Source organism: Triturus cristatus, chromosome 7, assembly GCF_964204655.1.
Source record: "Triturus cristatus chromosome 7, aTriCri1.1, whole genome shotgun sequence".
Taxonomy (NCBI): Eukaryota; Metazoa; Chordata; class Amphibia; order Caudata; family Salamandridae; genus Triturus; species Triturus cristatus.
This window is the reverse complement of record NC_140590.1, coordinates 791932962-791953621: the sequence shown is the minus strand read 5'-3', so window position 1 is coordinate 791953621 and position 20660 is coordinate 791932962. Positions and strand designations below refer to the sequence as shown.

The 20660-nt window shown below is 46.5% G+C and overlaps 1 protein-coding gene and 1 long non-coding RNA gene across 4 annotated transcripts in view; one reads left to right on the top strand and one right to left on the bottom strand.

The window, feature by feature from the left end:
• FAXDC2 (fatty acid hydroxylase domain containing 2) overlaps positions 1-20660 on the bottom strand; it is a 162699-nt gene that overhangs the window by 89601 nt on the left and 52438 nt on the right. The window contains exon 1 of one of the 3 annotated variants that reach the window (XM_085617631.1): positions 15035-15275. The exons of the other annotated variants lie outside the window; for them this stretch is intronic. The gene's annotated coding sequence lies outside the window, so the exon portion shown is untranslated. Of the gene's footprint in view, positions 1-15034; positions 15276-20660 lie in introns of those variants that run through there. 3 annotated transcript variants of the gene reach the window in all.
• The window catches only part of LOC146810581 (uncharacterized), a 250969-nt gene continuing 245699 nt past the window's right edge, over positions 15391-20660 (top strand). The window contains exon 1 of the long non-coding RNA XR_014966614.1: positions 15391-15664. This is a non-coding gene — a long non-coding RNA (uncharacterized LOC146810581). The remainder of the gene's footprint in view (positions 15665-20660) is intronic.

The following is a 20660-nucleotide window of genomic DNA, read 5'->3' as shown; positions in this document are numbered from 1 at the left end:
GACTACAAGTTGTGTGGCATATGGAGGAGTACTTACCACACGAGGTGCATACCATTACCTGGGGTGAGGTATGTACAGTGTGTGACAAATGCTTCCTATTACTAGTTTTCAACTTGGAAATGTGGCATCGATACTTAACAGATCGAATTCTTCATGTTTTGCCTTTTTTCCAGGCTTTTCTACTCCCGATAAATTTCAGCCGATTTGACCTGTCGAAACCTGTTTGGGGAACACAGGGTGGGATAATTATCACACAGCCTGAAATTCCGATCGCCAGGCAACATTCTGTTTACCCAGAGATCGGAATTTAGTCCCAAACTTGTAATCAGGGCACTTCTGTTAAACTAAATAATGTTGCTTTAGACTGAATACAGCACATTTTGCTTATTTGGACAAGACGGAATATTATTTAAAGATTAGGATAGAAGTCTAAATGCATAGTTCCTTAAATTAGTAGAACTGGGTGAACCTTATCGTGTAATATTATGGTTGATGCAAATGAAAATATGTGTTGCATTTGCCAGTGATAAAGTTTAAATAAAATCAGACGCTATATATTGCCTTACCGATGATAGTCTTGAAGGTTTTTTTTGTTGTAAGAAACGCTATACATCCAGATGTGAAAACTAATAGATCGTCTCAAAAGGTCATAAAGATTCCAAACAATATATGGGTTCATACTGACGTCATCAAAATGATGTTGGATCACCAGTGACTCCCTCGAATTTATCAACATCAGAGAATCATTGCACAGGTCAGAAACGTTTCTTTTAAAGTATGGTCCCAGTAAGGAAAGTTACTGGGCCCATCAGGAGTTCGAGTTGCATGGTAAGGTGTAAGGCTGAGGCTTGGATAGCCCCTGAGACTCCGGTTGCTTTACAGAGCTGAAATCTCCAGGCGAATGTGTGGCAAGAATGAGGAATGACACAGTCGAATCAGACGTAGTAAATCTGTGTAAAATGATTTTTCCTGATAAGAGGGACAACATTTTAGGCAAACCTCTTCAGGAGCCACCCCGAACGATCCAGAGATGCATCAGTGGGCTTAAGCAACCTAAGATTTGTTTCTATGTTTGCACTGCTTGGAGGGGAGAGAATAAAATCCAGAGGTGGGAAATGCTTTGGGAACAGAAAACCCCACAGTAGTGGCTTCAGTACCTCCGTCTCGCAGATAACTATTTGACTTTTTCCCATAAAGAAAGAACTGTGCACCTCACAGAGCTTCGCTATCGGTGCTACTTTCAACTTACAGTGGAATGGCAGAACTGCTGTTTTAACCAGGTTAAACGATGCACGGAACCAGTGGGGTAACAAAACTTGAGGGGGACCCCCTGCAAAGCATAGGAAGCCCCCCCCCCACTCCGGACTCACTCAGGCCAAGGGAGGGGGGCTGGAGCTTGGGGACCCCTTGTTACGCAACTGCACGGGACTGGTTCGAGTTCCTTGATGTTCTTACTCTCCATAAGGTACTTAAACTGTAATTATTGCTTTTTAAGGAGCTTGATAATTTTTCTATATTGTGTCCGCTCTTTTGGTCATTTAAGCTTTTCCGTTTGGCCTCCAGCTTGCATCAATCTCTTTCATGACTTTAAGGTCTGCTTTAAACCAAGGGCTCTATAAGAATGTAATCTACATGTTGGAACCTCAAGGTTTGACACGAGGCAAGCACCACAGATCTCAAATGTCTCATTTTGATTTTTCAGCTCCCTAGGCAAGTAAGTCATGGGATACAGGTTGATAAACTCATGCACCTGAACATCAATTTGATAGTAATCTCACCAAATGACAGCAGAAATCTTTTTTTTTACCAATGCATTAATATTTATATTAAAAATGCCATCCATCACAATCTAACAAGCTCCCCAAGTCTCTGAAAAATATTAATATTTGTCAGGAGGGGAAGCAATAACTTCTTATTGAATCAGTAACCACAATGTATCGCTGTTCCATGTAAAACATTTCTACTCATAATTCTACAAAGAGTCCAAAGGACTTCCCATGGGCCTATCCCCCCAAAAAATCTCAAGGAGGGAATAAACTCACAAGAAATACATTTCTAGCCACGTCTTGAAGGAAGTGATTTCCTAGTAGCAAAGAGAACACTAATTAAATATTTTATGACAGATCTTAGCAAAGAGAACATTAGAATACCAAAAATGCCCAGCCTTGCTAGATGGAAGGGTTATGTAGCTATATGAAAACTATGTTCTAGCTATAAGAAAGTGATTACGTCCAAATTACAAAGCCATTTAGCGATTCCAAAGACTGTGATTCACTAAGTCACAGCATTTGCGATGCTTAATGGCTTGTCAAAACCCATTTTTGATTTGGCAACTGGTTACTGAATTGTAAAATAGAGCTAGAAATGCATTTCAAATCTCAGGTTGGAAGGGGTGTGTTTAGGGTCTCCGTTCTAAATTCCGATTTACAATGCTACCACTGATAGGTTATCAATCCCTGAAAGGAGGTGGTAAGCCATTCACAAAGGGAAATAGGTCCCCATGGAATCCTTTTTTCTTTGCGAAAAAAAAAGTTTGTTTGGGGGTTGGTAGTGGTCCACCGGGCTACTGCCAGTTCATAAACGAACGTAAAAAAAAAATGCAGACCTATTTCCTTTATGCAAAAGTTGCTGCATTAGAAAAAACACATTCCTTATTTAAATGCGATCACAGACCTGGTGGTCTGCTGACCCCAGCCTCCCGGGGATGGCAACCAATTGGAGTGAATCGCAGTTTGTGACCTCCCTCATGACTATTGATGAGGTAGGTTGAATTCCGACCCACTTTCATTGGTGATTTTGCAACCAATCTATTTCTACATAGGTTGGTTCTTAAAATTTGATTTAATTCGCAACAAGTCAGTGCCAAATTTGAAACTGCAAAGTTAATCTTAGATCTGGCATGAAGTAATAGAAGATTGCAACTCAACTGGCAATGAGTCATGAACCTCGTAAGTGCATGAAATTAAGAAAATTACATAGAAAGATGAAGAATCTCCTTTTATAAACAAAAGAAAGAGGGAGGTACTGGTATTAAGATACTATAGAAGTCATGCTGATGATCTAATTAGTGTTTTGGTCATTATGGAAATCTGAATTTTGAAAACGTTGAACATTGTGTGAACAAAAGAGCAAGAGTAAAGTGAAAACTTTAACTGAATCACTGACATGACGTTCGGCGGTGGGTTTTTTCACCTCTGTACTAGAGGAACAAGTTACTTACCTTTGTTGCCAATATAGCTGTAAGAAACACAGGTTAGTTATAGATTCCTTACCATAGAATTACCCCCACGTGTCAGAGTGGATCCAGAAAGTTTTTCGTCAGCAGTACCCCTGCGCGTCCGAAGGTGGCGTCGGTCGACTCTGCGTCCATCGTCGGCATCGTGGTCGCCAGGATGACGTCGCGGTAGCTACATAGATGCCGCCCTCGTGCGCTGACGTCAGTTCTGTACACGACTTTCCATGCCAGAAGCGCAGAGCCATGCAAGACACTGACCACTGATGCACCAAACTAGGGCCCTGAAAGGATATCCTTAACCCTAGAAGTCAGTTCGCAGAACGGGGAGGATGGGTGGGGCGGTAAGGAATCTATAACTAACCTATGTTTCTTACAGATATAAAGTTACCAAAGGTAAATAACTTGTTCATCTGAAAGAAACAGTTATAGATTCCTTACCTTAGAATAGATACCCCAGCAATACCAACACCCAGAGGTGGGTCTGCAAACCAAGTTCACACCAGAAAGTCCTGGAGAACAGAACGCCCAAAGAAGCCTTCTCTCCGGACTTGGCTGTCAGGCAGTAGTGTTTTGTAAACGTGTGCAGCAATGCCCACGTAGCTGCCTGACGGATGTCATTTAGGGGGACTCCTCATCCCAAAGCAGTAGTAGCTGCCGTCGCCCTGGTGGAATAGGCGTGCAGCCCCACTGGAGGCTCCTTCTTAGCCAAAGAAAAGCAGGCTTTGATGCACAAAACGACCCACCTGGAGATGGTGCATTTGTGCACGACCTGACTTTTCTTAGCGCCCACGTAACCAACAAAGAGCTGGTCGTCCACCCAGAATTGTTTTGTTCGAACCAAGTAGAAAGAAAGCGCACGCTTTGAATACAGACGGTGGAGCCTCTTTTCCTCTTTCGAAGGATGCGAAGGCAGAAAAAAGGTGGGCAAAGTGATGGTTTGGCCAATGTGGAAAGAAGTAACCACCTTGGGAAGAAAGGAAGGTCTAGTTCTAAGGACAAACTTGTCTGGATGAACAGCCAGAAAGGGAGGCTTGGAAGACAGAGCTTGTAGCTCACTCAGCCTGCGCGCAGAGGTGATGGCCACCAGAAAAGCAGTTTTGAAAACGAGAAGACGTAGTGGACAGTTATGTAGTGGCTTAAAGGGAGCGCACATAAGATATGTCAGAACCAAGTTCAAGTCCCGCTGGGGCATTACAAAGGGAACAGGAGGAAAAAGATGAGTAATGCCCTTAAGAAATCTATTTACAACAGGGGACTTGAAAAGAGAAGGTTGATCAGGGAGCCTGAGAAAGGCTGTAATGGCCGAGAGGTAGCCCTTGAGAGTGCCCGGAGCAGAGCCCTGCTGGGCCAAAGAAAGGAGGAACAAGAGAACCTCAGAAAGAGGGGCAGAAAGGGGATCCACTGCCTTTGCTGTGCACCATGCCACAAACGTATTCCATCTGCAGGCGTACACCGTCTTAGTGGAAGGACGCCTGGCTGCCAAGATTACATGACAGACGTCGGGAGGCAGGTCAAACGACGTCAACTGCTGACGCTCAATCTCCACGCAAGGAGGTGGAGGCTGAACAGGTTCGGGTGGAGGACCGTCCCCTGCTGCTGCGACAGAAGATCCTCCCGAAGAGGCAGTCTGATTAGAGGATCGATGGCCATGTTGAGCAGCTCGGGATACCAGACTCTTCGTGCCCAATCCAGAGCCACAAGAATGACTTCGGCCCGGTCGCACTTGATCTTCTTCAGCACTCTGGGCAGAAGTGGTATAGGCAGAAAGGCGTATAGAAGCCTGCAACTCCACTCGCGACAAAAAGCGTAGCCTAGCGAGTCCCGCCTTGGAAATTCAACGGACAGAATTGCTGGCATTGTGCGTTCTCTTCGGTGGCGAATAGATCTAACCAAGGCTCTACCCACTGCTGAAAGAGACCTTACAGCACCTCCGAGTGAAGATACCATTCGTGATCCATCATGCACCTGCGGCTGAGTTCGTCCGCCCTGGCATTCAGTGAACCTGCCAGATGTTGAACCACCTGGGATATACCCTGATGTTCGAGCCGTGTCCTGAGGCGGAGGGCCTCTTGACTTAGGGTCCATGACCCCACCCCGCCTTGTTTGTTGCAGTACCACATGGCAGCGGTGTTGTTCGTGAACACCTGCACTACTCTACCCTGGACAGAGGGAAGGAAGGCTTTGAGTGCAAGACGGATCGCCCGAAGCTCCAGAAGGTTGACGTGGAGCCCGGACTCCGCCGGAGACCAGAGGCCTCTGATTGAGATAGGAGAAGACTGGAACCCCTGATCTGCGCAGATGAGCTGCGACCACCGCCAACACTTTTGTGAACACCCGAGGGGCGATTGTAAGGCCAAAGAGGAGCATGGTTAACTGAAAGTTGTCATGGCCTACCGTGAACCCTAGGTAACGCCGGTGGGCCGGCATGACGGGGATGTGAAAGTAAGCATCCTGCAAGTCCAACGCTACCATCCAGTCTCCAGGGTCTAGGGCAGACAAGACCTACGCAAGCGTCAACATCTTGAACTTCTCCTTCCCGAGGAAGTGGTTGATGTTTCTGAGATCCAAGATAGGACGCAGACCTTTGTCCTTCTTGGGTACCAGAAAGTAGTGGGAATAGCAACCACGACCTACTACTGGGGCAGTAAGGCGCTCGAAGGCAACCTAGGCCAAGGGTGCCGAAACTTCCTGTTGGAGAAGGGCCCGGTGATCCTCTGACATGCAATGGTACTGAGGTGGAATGGAGGGAGGGGTAGTCTCAAAGGGGAGGGAGTAGCCCCGTCGGACTATTTGCAAAACCCACCTGTCCGACGTGAAGGTGTGCCAGTGGGGGAGGTGAGGCGAATCCTGCTGTCCACTGGCGTTTGGTGGCCCTGAAAGGTCAGACTAGGAAGGTTTGTTAGGCTGCAGCAGAGGGGGCTGTGGTGTACTGGCCCGCCCACTGGCCCCCTGAACCACGCCGGTGGCTCCCACGTCTCCGGCCGCGCTGGGGCTGAACAGCTTGCTCCAGCCTATGGCTCTTGGCGGGACGTAGTGGGGCACCCCTTCTGTATCCACAAAAGGGGTGAAAGGCAGACTGCGCAGGGTGGTTGGTGGAGATGCCCAAGGACCTGGCAGTAGCCCGAGAGTCCTTAAAGTGCTCCAGTGCGTTGTCTTCCTTGTTGCTGAAATGGTGACAGACATCAAAGGGCATGTCCATAAGTGTGAAGTGGACATCCCTGAAAAAACAGTTGAACACAACTAGGTGTAGCGTCGAAGAGCAACTGATGTTGAAATAGTTCTGCCAAGTGCGTAGGCGGTATCCAGCCCACCGCAGATGGTAAACTTCGTTGCGTCTCTCCCCTCGGCAACTGCAGGGGAGACGGTGTCCCGGGCCTCCTCAGGGCACGGAGGCAGCCCCAGCGCCACCGTATCTCACACAGAGTGGGTGTAACGGCCCAAAAGACATGCGGTGTTTACCGACTGCAGTCCAAAAATTGGCGGAAGAAAACATCTTCTTCCCAAGGTGGTCCAGTTTTTGGGATTCCCTTTCCGGTGGTGCGGAAGGGAAGGCACCTTTAGAAGTAGAGGCTTGAACCACCAAGCTCTCAGGGTGGGATGTTGGGAGAGGAAAGTGGGGTCACGCGGGGCCGTGCGGTGGCGTCGGGCAAACATCCTGTCCACAGGAGCCCCTGTGTTGGGCCTGGACCACGTGCCCAAAAGGATGTCCGCAAGGGCTTCGTTAAACGGCAGCCGGGGCTCCGAAAAGCTTGCTGCAGGCTGAAGCACCTCTGTCAGTAGGTTAGTTCTGATTGCCACTGTAGGAAGCTCGAGGTTGAGCGCCTCGGCCGCCCTTCGCAACACCACTACGTATGATGCTCCCTCCTCCGCAACCACGGTAGGAGGAGACAACATGCCTAGGTCTGGGGAGGTACCCAGACCACTGGCATCCCCCAGTTCCTCTCTCCAGTCCGGATCGTACTCCAACTGGTCTGTCAAAGGGTCCCTGCGGACATGGTGCCAGCAGAGCCGGCACCGGTGGAGGTGTCACGAGGTTGACTGGCGCCGATCCGGATCCAGGCCTGGATCCAAGAGGGCCCTGCGGTGCCGAGGCCGGAGCTGCCGGCGTTGAAGGCCTAGGGCCCCCAGCCGAGTCCGCCGAGCCTGAAGGCACACCGGCAGAGTCGGCTGCCCAAAGATGGCGTGCACCGCTTTGTAAAATTGACGAAGCTGGGCAGGGGTCGCTCCTGGTCCCAGGAAGGGAGGGACGGCCAGAGTCGACCCTAAAGGCTCCGCACGTGGAGCTGCGGGGGAGGCACCACCCGCACCCTGTGTCGCATCGGCCAATGGACGAGGGGAAGTCAAAGAGCAACAATGCTTCTTCGACGTCTTCTTATGCTTCGACTTACCTGACCCCGAGTGCGAAGTCTTTGCAGAGGAGTGATGGTGACTCCGCGATCGGTCCCTTAACCTCCCACACGACCGGGACCTTGCGCGACGCTGAGCCGACTGCTGGCCCTCATGGAGCTTTCGGACCGGTCTCACACAGACTTAGGGGCCACGGTTCGACAGTCGGAGCACCACTTGGGATCTTGGTCGCACTTCAGGCAGAAGAGGCACACACGGTGCGGATCCGTCACCGACATCAGTCGGGTACAGGAACCGCAGGCCTTGAAACTGGTCATTCCTCGTGCACCAGGAGTCGGTTGAAGATTTAAAAACAAAGTTGACAAAAGTCGCAAAAAACTCAGTCAAAAAAGTGACTGTGGTACCGCTCTCTCCGGATCTGCACTTGCTAGTGTGGAAAAAGAAAGAACTGACGTCAGCGCTCGAGGGCGGCGTCTATCTAGCTACCACAACGTCATCCTGGCGACCACGATGCCGATGACGGACGCGGAGTCGACCAACGCCACCTTCCGACACGCAGGGGTACTGCTGATGAAAAACTTTCCGGATCCAGTCTGACGCCTGGGGGTAATTCTAAGGTAAGGAATCTATAACTAACTGTTTCTTTCAGATTAAATGTTACAGGGGCAACAGGGCTCTAAGTAATCATCTTAATGTGGCCAACTCCCAAAATGTGTGGGCTTCCTTGTGGTGAAATCCATAACTGTTCTTAGGATACAGATTAGGATGTAGAACATATCACCAGAGCCAGAAGGTGGGAAAACACAATAAAGGCTCCAAAGGGATGGGCTATAAGGCACAGAACACCATACTTTGGCACCCGGGAGCGATTTGCTGTTTAGGCGAAGCCCGGACTGAGGAGCAAAAAGGCGCCCTAGCAAACATGCTCAAATCAACCCGCTCTCTTCTTCGCCTCACTCTCGCTCTTTCTGTACCTCTCTTCTTTCTCTCTTCGTCACATCTCCCTCTGTCTATTCTCCCTCTCTACCTCCCCTCCTCCCGCTCTGCTGGAATTTATCTTGGAAGCTGGAGAAAGTGACAGAGGCACCAGCAGCGGCCCTGAGCTTTCAAAACCATCCTCCATTGGTTTCAGTCCACCAAGGAAATGCCCGGTAGAATAAATGGCCAGTCCAGCCCCGCATGGTCAAACTTTACAATGACACCTAGTCCACTGAAGGGGGAAAGCGGTTAACCCCACAATGGCAATTAGAGTTCGGAGTATGACACAAGGACCCAAAATGGCTTTTTCTGGAATCACATTTCCTTTACAAACTGCATATCTCACATACAAACCACTGTGCCTGACCTCCCGCCCAGAAACTCGAACTATCAGAAAAGAGGAGGCTGTTAAGACCCATTTTCTTATAAAACTCAACCCCGACTTGTCAGATAGACTTTTATTTTTATTTTTTTATTTAAGGCATCCAATCAGCAAACAATATACTATTACAAAGGCTTTGTACTTTACAAACGGTATATAGCATAGACATGTTGAGCACTGACACGTCTGGAATGCTTCTCACCCGTCCTGTCGGGCCCAACCAACAGTAGGCAACTGTACATCTTATAGTTCCGCCCCACCAGCTTATTCTTCCCAATACCCTCCCCTCCATACCTAATATTGCACTGTATCACGCTAAAGTATGTGAGCGCTAAGATGTGTAAACCACCCATCCATCCCCCTGAGTTTTAAGAGGAGAGAGAGGACATCCCCACCAGTGCGTCGTCTGTGTGTGTGTACAACAATAGCCTCCCATTACCCGTCTTCCCGCGGGCCCTGTAAGTATTGTCGCAGTGGTTCCCAGAAATCACGGGGTCTGGAGGGCAGCGGTAGCTCCTCCATATACGTGTCCATAGTTTCCCTGCAGTACGTCATGTCCGTGAGCCAGTCCTTGAATCTAGGTGGACGTTTGCTTCCCTATCTGATCGCCACTCGCCTCTTTGCCAGCAGCAGCGCCACCGCCAGGAACTTCCTCATCCTTGTCGATTGTAGTCTATAGATCCCCAATAAACACACTAAGGGCCTATTCGGTATTTGTCCCGTCTGCATTTCATTGATTGCATCCAGAATATCTTGCCAATATTTATTTATCTGTGGGCAAGCCCATGCTAGGTGTAGGAAGTCCGCCCCCGGGGCATTACATGACTTGTCAGATAGACTTACCCTCTTAGAAGGTCCTTTACGGGAAATGCACCTACGATTTTGAATGCTCTTCTAAATTACATCACACTCATTCCTTCTGTCCACAGGTTCAAATCTGACCTTTAGAAATGCCTCTAACCTAGTTTTTTGTCTTTTAGGGCACTTTTGCTTTGGGGCTCTGTGACTATCTTTTGACACCACAGTAATAATGTTTCTCATATCAGTGAATCCCAACTCCATTCCAGACAGTGCAAATCTAGCAATTATTTCATAAACATCAGGCCTATGTTCTATCTTCACTACGTTTTTTCTGCTTTCTTACTACATGATGAAATTGCAGATATTATAATACTCATTCTGAAATCAAAGTTTACCTCCCTAGTGCTACCGTTGCCTGTTGTTCTGTATATGTTCATGATCTCTATACTGTACTTCGTCGCTTCTGGTGGGGTCAGATGCACTACAGTAAAATAAAAAGCAAATAAATAAAAAGTATTGACACGTCCCCTCCCTTGAACGTGCACGGTCCTCTAACATTTCGGGATAAATCTTTCCATGAAGTTAAGGTTTATCAAGGTTTTGAGAGTTTAAGAAGCTCACCAAAAAATGAAGAATGAACAAACACAATTGTTATGTAATATGCAAAAGGTTGAAGAAATTCACCAATGTCGTGGGCGCCCACACAAATATGACTCCCGAACACACACAAACACGCACGCACGCACGCATACACGCGCACAGACGTACACACACTCTCATTCACTTGAAGAGTGTAAAGGAAAATGGCTAAAGTGGTGCGTAGGTCATTCCGCATTCTAGTCAGTGTTGGGATTCATCATATTATTGGCTGAGCTGCGATACTCAGAAAAGGTTAGGTAGACAAGTGCAGTCTGTGTTGCCTCTCCTGTATCCCAGAGGCTGTGTACAGGGTTACACAACATTTAACATTCTTCTGGCCCGTGTTTGTATATTTCCTCCCAATTCAACGTGTTCGCGCTCAAGGCCCTGTAGATACAGGCACAAGGAGACTTTACTTCCATGGCAACTCGGAATTCTTCAGATTTTTGCCCATGGGAAACCTGACAACAGTCCCATTGTTGGTCTGCGCTAACAGTTACAAATACATGTTCGAGGCGATAAAATTCCTACACTGTGTCGATGTATTTGGATAAATTCGTTGTTTTCTGAGAGGAATCTGTGTTGAGGCACCACAGGAGATATTTTCTCCCACCAATAGGCAGAGTAGAGCTGAACCCCAAAGCTTTTTGTGCGAGTAGCTGTCTTATTCCAGACTTGGTGAGACTTACTTCTAAATGTCTATGAGTAACACACACTTACTCTATAGATGTGTGCATAGGGTCCTTGCATATACAGAATAAAGCTATGGACCTGATTTAGATGAAGATGGTAACATAAAAACCACCATGAAACAGGTGGTAATGTCAGGAGGGCAATGTATACCGTCCTCACTTATGAGTTCTTCATAATGGCATCGTTATTCATTGCATCTGATAAAGAGACCCTGGGATTTGTTATTTAATTACATGTGATAAATAACGGAAATGACAAGGTTTGTCCACAAAAGGGGCACAACGTGCAAATGTTGCTGGTAAGCCAGCAAAATCTGCATGTCCTCTTATTTACAGGGTCTTTTTCAAGCACTAAATATTGGCAAGTTGCACCTGCCAAAAGTCATCAGGTGATAAAAAAAGACTATTTTGGAGTTTTTCCAATTTATTCTTAATTTGGACCCCAGTGCAAACAGTGGTTTGCACGGGTGTCAGAAGTTAATAAGGCATTCATAATTAAGGCCTTCGAAGAGCAGTCGCTGAAACAGGTCCAAAATGTATTGTGCAAACTGCACTTTGAGGTGAACATGGTAGAAAATGAACAAAAGTAACAGAAAACATGAATTAAATATTCCTCTGTCTATGCTGTTTCTCCATCTTAACACAACAAATGGAATATTTAGGGGTGGGCAGGGTCGGATTGGTAAGGTGGGCATCAGGCAATGGGCTGGTATCTGAGTTGCAACTCTAGGGCAGCTTGGTAGCCGATTTGGGCTTTGTCTGTGCTATTCAGATGCTCTAGCGGCCCAGTGGGGACATGAGCAGCCTTTCTGGAGGCAGATGGGCCTCTATTACCTACCTTTTAACCAACTGGGCAGAGGCGTCATTCCCAGTATCTTGTTGGGCAGGCCCATCGATGTATGCAGATTGAGCAGGGGCAAGGGGGCTGAGCAGAAGTAGCCTCACTTAAATTCAAGTGTTGTTCACCAGTGTGAATTAATCTGTGCAGAAAGAGTCCCGCCAATAGTTGCATTTTTTATCTCAGAGAAGTTAGGAAAACATCCCCATCCTTCTTTTCATAATATTTAAAACATTAATGCAGAGTTTTGCAAAAAGGTGCAACCAGCAAGCGTGGACCACTTTTTTTTAGGGTGCACGGGCCTATTTTTGATCCCAATACAACCCTGGGGGTGGGAAGTGGGTGTGGCTTCTTATGGCATATTAACCTTTATGCATGTCATGTGGTGCACATAAGTACTTCTGTCTCATTGTTTCTCTGGCGCACGTGCAGATGACTATGTGACGTGTGTAAAAAAAACTCATAATTTCGGTGCCAGCTGTCCAAAGGAGTGCCTGGCACAGCAAACCTGAGCTATCTAGGCCAGTCTGAGATGAGCAGAACACAGGGCAATAGGGGATTGAAATGGGAGTTCATTTGCCATCTTTGATGCCTCCAAAGTAGGCTTTTGTAGCAGCAAATAACCATTGCATGTTTCCATACTGATGCAGACGTGACAGACAGATTGATTAACTCTGTCAATATATGTGTTAACACAGTAGCCACCATTTTCAGTATTTACGGGGGCTCGGGATCCGAAGGGGAACCAGATTTTATTTTAAGAAGTATACAGTACCTCGAACTGGGCCTTATCAGGAAGCTCAACAGTAGATAGGAGATATTCCTTGTGAGTGAAGCTGAGAAAGCCAGCAGTGGGAAACTCCTCCCCGGACGCCCCATGAATGGTTGAGTATGTGTATGCTACTTTGTTAAGTAAAAGGTTGGCCAGCTCATTGCACTTATTCCCCAGGAAGAGATGGGCTCGGAGTCTTACATGCCAGGACTTCATGATAGAGAAAATGTCTCTGGTGAAGTTATGCAAATTATCAATTTTTCAGCATAAAATGCAAACCATGTCTCTCTAATAGCCTTATGATATTCTTTCATTGTAACTTGAGAGATTAGTTATACAAGTGTGTAAACCAATGTATAGGAAATGTTACTTAAGACACGGAAGACTGCAAGGTGTGAGAGCCGCGTCATCTATTCTGGTAGGCATTATATGTTAAGAGTGCTTGGTCTGGAGAAACAAATGAGCAGATTAACTGAGTTTTTACAATGTACCTTAACCAAAGTTGCTGTACTTAAATGTGTGATGGGGAGAGAGCATAACAACACCATATCTACTTAGATGTATGCTGTTGCTCTCTCCTCTAGTGCTGGCATTCCTTATGTTGCTTTGCACAAATGCAACACACCCTTGCACCACAGTGCAAAGCTGTTTACATGAGGTCAAGCTTAGGTGTTATAATTAAGGCTCCCTGGTTTCCATTTTTACTGATTCTTTACAGATAAATACAGACAGAAATCATTTATTTTCTTGTCTCTATTTTTAAATGTGGATCAAAATGGAAATCGGGTTGCTTTTTGGGTAATTCTAAATACTGTCTGCCATAACTGCCAAGCCAATTGATGTGTGGATTGATTGATAAGGGGCTTAAAAAACAGAAAGGAATTTTAGTAAAGAGGCTTTAACAGCAGTAGACATGAACAAGGTTGATACTGAAATTTGCATATTTTCATATAAGTGAACTGATTTAGCTTCTGCAGGTGTTCGCAGCACTGAAACCTGCCATTCAAGCATGAGTGCATATTTATCGGTTAAATAAATGTGGAAAAATACTAATTTCAGCTCAATTAAACCACAAAACCCAAAATAAATATGGATAAATACAGATAAAAGTACCAAAAAATAAATATGGATAAATACAGACGGAAATGGCAAAAAAGGTAAATACCATAAAACCGGGAGCCCTAGTTATAATGCAAGGGTACCCTTCCAGTACAAAATTCTATGCTTTGACAAGGTTAAATACTTTACCATTTTATATGTGTGCTGTATAGTGCAGCAAGCCTGCCAAATTTGAAAGGTTTGGAGAAACTAAATTGTTTCTCAAACTATATGCATGACCTGAGGAGGTGTCATTTATTTTTTTGCTGTCCCTTTCTACCAAAGTTAGTAGATAGGGATTAGCGTCAAAGTCCATGGGTGAGTGCATGCGACTGTCCACTTACGGTGGTACGCTTCCTTGACGTAAAGTGGAGCACAGTGCTACTTTGATTTACTATAGAGCTACAGTACTGTCTAACGCACTCCATAATTTGTTCTGAAAAGTTAGCCTCAAAACACTTTGCACCAGGTTTGCATCACTTATGTGATGCAAACCAGGCTCAAAGTGTTAGTAAATCCACCCCAGAAACATAACAAAATAATTGGAGCCTCCTACTAATAACATTGTGTTGATACCCAAAGGAACCCTCGTTAGCAACCTTACAATAAGGAAAGATTGAAAGGAGGGACAATAAGGTTCAATAAGGTGCTACACCTATGCCTTTCAATTTGAATGCAGTGAATTGATGCTAGTTCATAGTTCATTGTGCCATATTAGAAGGCTTATTACTTATGAACTCCCAGTAACAAAAGGATCTGTGACAAAAACAATAACCTACTACCTACAAAAAAGGCTAATCTGTGATCTGCACGTCACATGTTCTCTGCAGGAGGGACATCAACCCTCTATGCTACTGCAATGTGAGTCAAAACGGTGACTAGACAAATTACAAATCTCTTGTTCAAGCATATTAATCACAAGAGTTTATCTTGCTGTTGTAACTATCTTCTGAAAATGCCCTGCACACAAAGCTGTCTGCAGGCTGGTCTTATCTCGGTGTCAGCCTGTCATGCAGAGGGCACCCCCTTGACCTTGGCGCCCAGTGGCACGAACCCTGCCAAAAACATTTAGAAATCAGCTACCCGTATGGTTTTGAGCACGTTCGGAGCGTTTACAGTGATATCAACAGAAATCGGAGTTGGCCAATAGGCAGGGCGGCATTAACCCACTCTTCCAAACCGCAGGGCCTCCTACAGTTTACATGCTCTGACAGCCGACAGATGAGAAAGACTTTCGCCCATTTGAGGTTACCTTAAAAACTCCAGCGGCGCAGGTACACACCCAACGTCAGAGCCCCCTGGACAGGTCTTTGCCGAGAAGCACAATGAATGGATGGCCCTTCCCGGTCCCGGGTCAGGCAGCTAATGGGAAGTGCTGAGCGAAGACGGTTTAAGTAGTCCGGAGGCGGGCGGAGATAACGTCCACTGTACTTGCTATTATATTACCTGTCCTTTCGCAGTAGCCTTTGCCCGTAGAGATATGTGCGTTTTATGGTTATTGAGGCTCTGTCCCCTTGAAGAATATTCCAAGCCGCTAGCCATTTGCTGACAGGTAGATAGATATCACGTCAGCACTCTATGTTCTATCCCAGCTACCCTCCCCTTCCCGCAAACGACACCGCATAGGGCCAAATACACTGCCTCTCAGCGATCACACATGCGCCACACACATCGCGCTCTAGGTTAACGGTGAGCGCAGAGGTCAGGAGGTCAAGAGCGGCGCGTGCACTAGAACCCCACAGCTCCGAACGTCTTTTCTCGCGTTTCTAGGTAACCGGTGAGCACCGCGTTCACTGGAAGTATGAAGCCTCAAGTGACACCCGGGCTCCAGATGAAATGGGATAGGCAGTCTTTCGGGGCCTAAAACTGAAAATGTGCACAGGTATGTTCGTCCTGCTGTTTTTTTGCCTATTACCACGTACTTCTTTTTGTTTGACGCTAGAGCATGTTTTGACTCTGGATGCAACACACTCGCCAGCCTGTTGGCTCGTGAACGAGGTTGAACTCGGATATTTGAAAGGAAGATTCATTAAAGTGAATGAAAGGTAAATTTAAATGAGAAATGCAGCTTTAGAAAGAGGGTGGCCCTATTGACGTAAATGGAGGCATGTTGATTTTTAAGAGGGAACATATTGAAAAGAGGGTAAAACAAATGAGAATGAATTAATGTGAATGATACAATAAGAACCTCATGCCAACTTCGTAATAGTGGAAGGTATGGAAGATGCTTAAGAAATGGTATACAAAGCACAAAAGGGGCACGAACCATTCTGAGAAAACTACAAAATGATTTTCTCGTTTTGGGACAGTCGTTCTTGGGCATGAGAGTCTAGGAGTGATTACTGATGTTTAGTGCACTGCTCTGCCAAGCAGTTTCTAAGTACCAAGATCACATTTGAAGTTGACAGTAAGGGAATCAAACATTTAGAAGCAGAACAGGGAAAACATGGACTTCTATGGCTGAAGGAATCGGTGCATAAATACATGAATAACTGCAAATATTCTCAATTTTCTGTGAGAAATGGTGATAAACAAAGATGAAAAACCATTCTAATTATTTTACCCTCATTCAAATTGATGATAAAAGTATAGGAAACTAGACCCACTATCTTTATTTTAAGCATTCTTAAATATTTAGAAAATAATGCAACTAAAGGAAGTCTCTTTGGCTGAAATTTGTGAGTCCTGATATCATGGTCATGTGGGCTGGCAGTAGAGACATTTAGCGGCATTTAGCCAAGATAGTATATGCTGATAGATAGTGCTGCTTGGAAGAGGGAAGAGGGATCAGCAAACATTCTCTCTTCAAGTGGTTCACTTTGCAGTGATAGTGAGACATCCAAGACTGAATCATGCCTAACTTAAATAGGGGTGTATGAAATTTGTATAATTTACTTGCATAATTGTGCAAAATTTCAGAAAATTTATGCTTACGTACATAAAATACAAAAACAGCATTTAGCACCAAATTTGTCCATTTAAAAAGCGAGGACGCAATCGGTGCAAAAAAATAGCACAAAAAAAGCAAGAGTCCCAAACAGCAGCCACTTGCATTTTTGTCAATTGTGTCCTTCGCGTGCCCTTGAGCTAAATTTTTGTAATGAACGGAACGTAATTACACACCGTGGCATAATAGCATAATTTCAGGAATTTTGCACACCAAGGGCAATGCCAAATTACCAAACTACCATTGTACTTTTGTTTCTCTGGTGCACATGCAGATGACTATGTGACATAAGTACAAAAAACACATTCCCAGTATCTTGAGTAGGCCCATCAATGTATGCAGATTGAGCAGGAGCAGGGGGGTGAGCAGAAGTGGCCTCACTTAAATTCAAGTGTTGTTCACCAGTGTGAACTAATCTGTGCACAAAGAGTCCTGCCAATATTTGCATTTTTTTTATCTCAGTGAAGTTAGGAAAACATCCCCATACTTCTTTTCATAATACTTAAAACATTAATGCAATGTTTTGCAAAAAGGCGCAACCTGCAAGTGTGGACCACTTTTTTTTAGGGTGCCCGGACCTATTTTTTATCCCAATACAACCCTGGGAGTGGGAAGTGGGTGTGGCATGTGATGGCATATTACCCTTTAAGCATGCCATGGGGTGCACATAAGTACTTCTGTCTCATTGTTTCTCTTGCTCCACCCATCCTCCTGCCAGGAGCTATAACATCATAGCCAGTAGAAAGCCCTTCCTGACATACCAAGCACAACAAAGGCCTGATCCTAAACATGACTGGGTAGAGGACGAGTAGGACTAAGAGTAATGAGGATTACCGGTAAGTAATCATAGCATTACCTCTACGTCCTTCCTCCTCGATCCAGTCATAACAATTGAGGTATACCAAAGCAACCAATCACTCGAAGGCCTTCGGAACACCGCCAGAAACAAACCAGACAGTACACAGGAGTGAAGCACACCACAGTGAATTGTTTAATTGCACAACAGAATCAAGGGGGAGAAATAGACTCCACAGCACGCAAAACACCACAACCAAAATTCAAACGGTCATTCAGGGCGCAATTCAACTGGTGATGCTTAACAAAGGAAGAGTCAGAAGCCCAAGTCCCAGCACAACAGATCTCATCCAGCGACACCCCATGAAAGGCAGCCCAGGAAGCCGAGACACTCCTTGTGGAATTGGCCTGCAACCCTGAAGGACAAGGCAAACCAGAGCCCTGATAAGCCAAAGAAATAACGGACTTGATCCAACGACCCAGGGTAAGCCGAGAAGCACCCTTCCCGCGACCAGCCAGCCCAAACGTCACTAACAGAGTGTCCGAAGATCGAAAAGCCAACGACCAGTCGGAAAACACACACGGCAAAGCAACGTTTAACATCGATAGTGTGTAACAACTGATCAGCAGGAGAAGAAGGAGAAGGGCAGAAAGAAGGCAAGACCAACTCCTGAGAAGTATGAAACCTAGAACAACACACTTTAGACAGAAAACCAGGATCCAAACATAAGATCACAGCATCGTCCACAAACCTCAAAAAGGGGAGGGCAACAGCGCAAGGCAGTAAGCTCACTCAATCTTCGAGCCGAGGTAATGGCCACCAGAAAGGCCACCTTAAAAAACAAGAACTTGAGATTAACAGACAACAAAGGCTCAAAAGGAGAGTATTGGAGAGCACGTAGGACCAGCGAATGATCCCATGGAGGCACAGAAGAACGAACAACAGAAGGGACACCAACAGCCCATCCGTAGAGGGCAAGGAATCCGGATCTCAGAAAGCATGATTAGCAGCCCATTGGCCCTTCAGGGTAAGCAAAGCATAACTCTTGTGGAACCCGTCCCAAAAAAACCTGCAGAATATCTGAGACAGGACACGAAGTAGAGGCCAGACCAAACCCAGAACACTAGGAGTCGAAAGAAGACCAAAGTTTAGAATAAGGAGACAATGTAGACCTCCTACGGGAGGCCTGCAATCACACTGGCCACCAGATTCAAGAACTGACAGCTAGTACTGCCCTGATGATTTACTTAAGCCGCAGTCACAGTGTTGTTGGACTGCACCAGAACATTGCAACATAGCAGACGATCCTGGAAGGACCGAAGGGCCTGCTCCACAGCAGACAGCTCCTTCCAGTTGGAGGACCGGCAGGACTCCGAGCCCTGCCAACAAGCCCCCACGGACCACCGACCCAAAGTTGCACCCCAACCCAAAACAAACCAGTGAAGATGCCACAGCAAAGGGGAAGATGCAACGTGGCCCAAGGAACAGTGAACACTGAAGCAGCCATGTGCCCCTGCAACTCCAACCACTGAAGCAGGGGCGCTGAAGTCTGAGACAACAGCCTCCCCAACAATGAATGCAGATGCAGAATCCGGAAAGCAGGCAGGAACACCTTGCCCAGAACAGAATCGAAGTCCGACCCTCTAAAGGACCTCCTGGTGGCAGGAAAAAGATGACACTTTGGAAAATTCAAGGTAGACATCCCCCAGCCAGCCTTAATCAACAGTATCAATGCTGCAGAGTCTCCATTTTGAAGGGAATTTTCCAGACTAACGGTTCAGGGGCCCGGAGATTGATCACAATCCGAAAGCCACCCGTGACGTTCGGCACCAGGAAGATGACAGAATAAGTTCCCTGACCCCACTCCAACCGGGATGCGGCACAATCGCCTTCTCCCAAAACAGGTGTTGAACCCCGTCCAACAGGGCTTGACGACGCGACACCTCCTTTGGAAGCGGAGTCCGTATCTTGCCAGATGCAGGGGAAAGGGATATGAACTTGATCCGGTAAACCTGCTCCAGGACATCCAGAACCCACTGGTCTGTTGTTGAGAGATGCCAAGCCCCCAGGAAATGATGCAACCTCCCGCCAACCTCTGCCAGCACCCCAGCAGTAACAAGTTGGGTGTCTGCATAGTCAGGAACGCTGATTACCAGGACCCCCATCGGGAGGAGGCTTCTTCTGAAACCTCCACTAGAAATCCTCCCCGGGCTCTTCTGGTTCCTGAACAAACTCCTCTGCAGGTGAGATGGTTGCCAAAAAGACTTAGCATTAAATAAGAATGACTCCTTACACTGTTGCTGATGCCAGAAAGACAAGGAATGTTTCCGACCTTTGAATACCTTGTGCAACTTCTCCTCAAGGTCTTTCCCAAAAAGACAAGGGTCACTAAACGCAGTTTCGGCTGGCATGAATGGCGGGTAGTAGGGTTGGGCTTCGGGGCTCAAGTGGGTGGTTAATTAAAAAAATAATAATAAACATACCTTTCTGGGTCCCGCACCGTCTCAGCTCCTGGCCGGGTCCTGCGGAACAGGAAGCAGGCAGCCTCCCTCCCCTGCCTTAAGCCAATCACAATTTTGCAATGGCAGCATTGTGATTGGTTGGGACATGGGGAGGCCATTTTCTCCATGTAGGCTACATGCAGCCTACATGGAGAAAAGAGAGAGTGTGCATGACTGGTTTGGTCGAGGGCCGACCAAACAGTCAGGGCCCGCAGCATTGGGCTAGTCACTCCTCTCCCGCCCCCAACCAAACCCTTATTTATAATACCATTTTATGTTTCTTCTTCTCGCACTGCGAGAAAGCAGTGGGGCGACGCTCCTCCGTCCACATGGAGGAGCCGCCCCTGAGTAAACGGCAATCGCATCAGTGTTCCGTCCTTTCAGTAACAAGTTTTGTATGGCAATGGACACACCACATCCCAAGGCCAAAGCACGAACAGAGTCAAAGGCAATATCAAAGAGGAACTCAGACTGACGCCCCATGGTCTCTCAGGGCACTCACCACCTTCCTGCATGGCTGCGAATAAGAACATAAAGTTAGACAGTAAGGATTGTGTGACATAAGCAATAGACACCCTAGAACGGATGTCGAGATGTGGCCCCGCATAGGCCTTCTTCAAAGACGAATCAATCT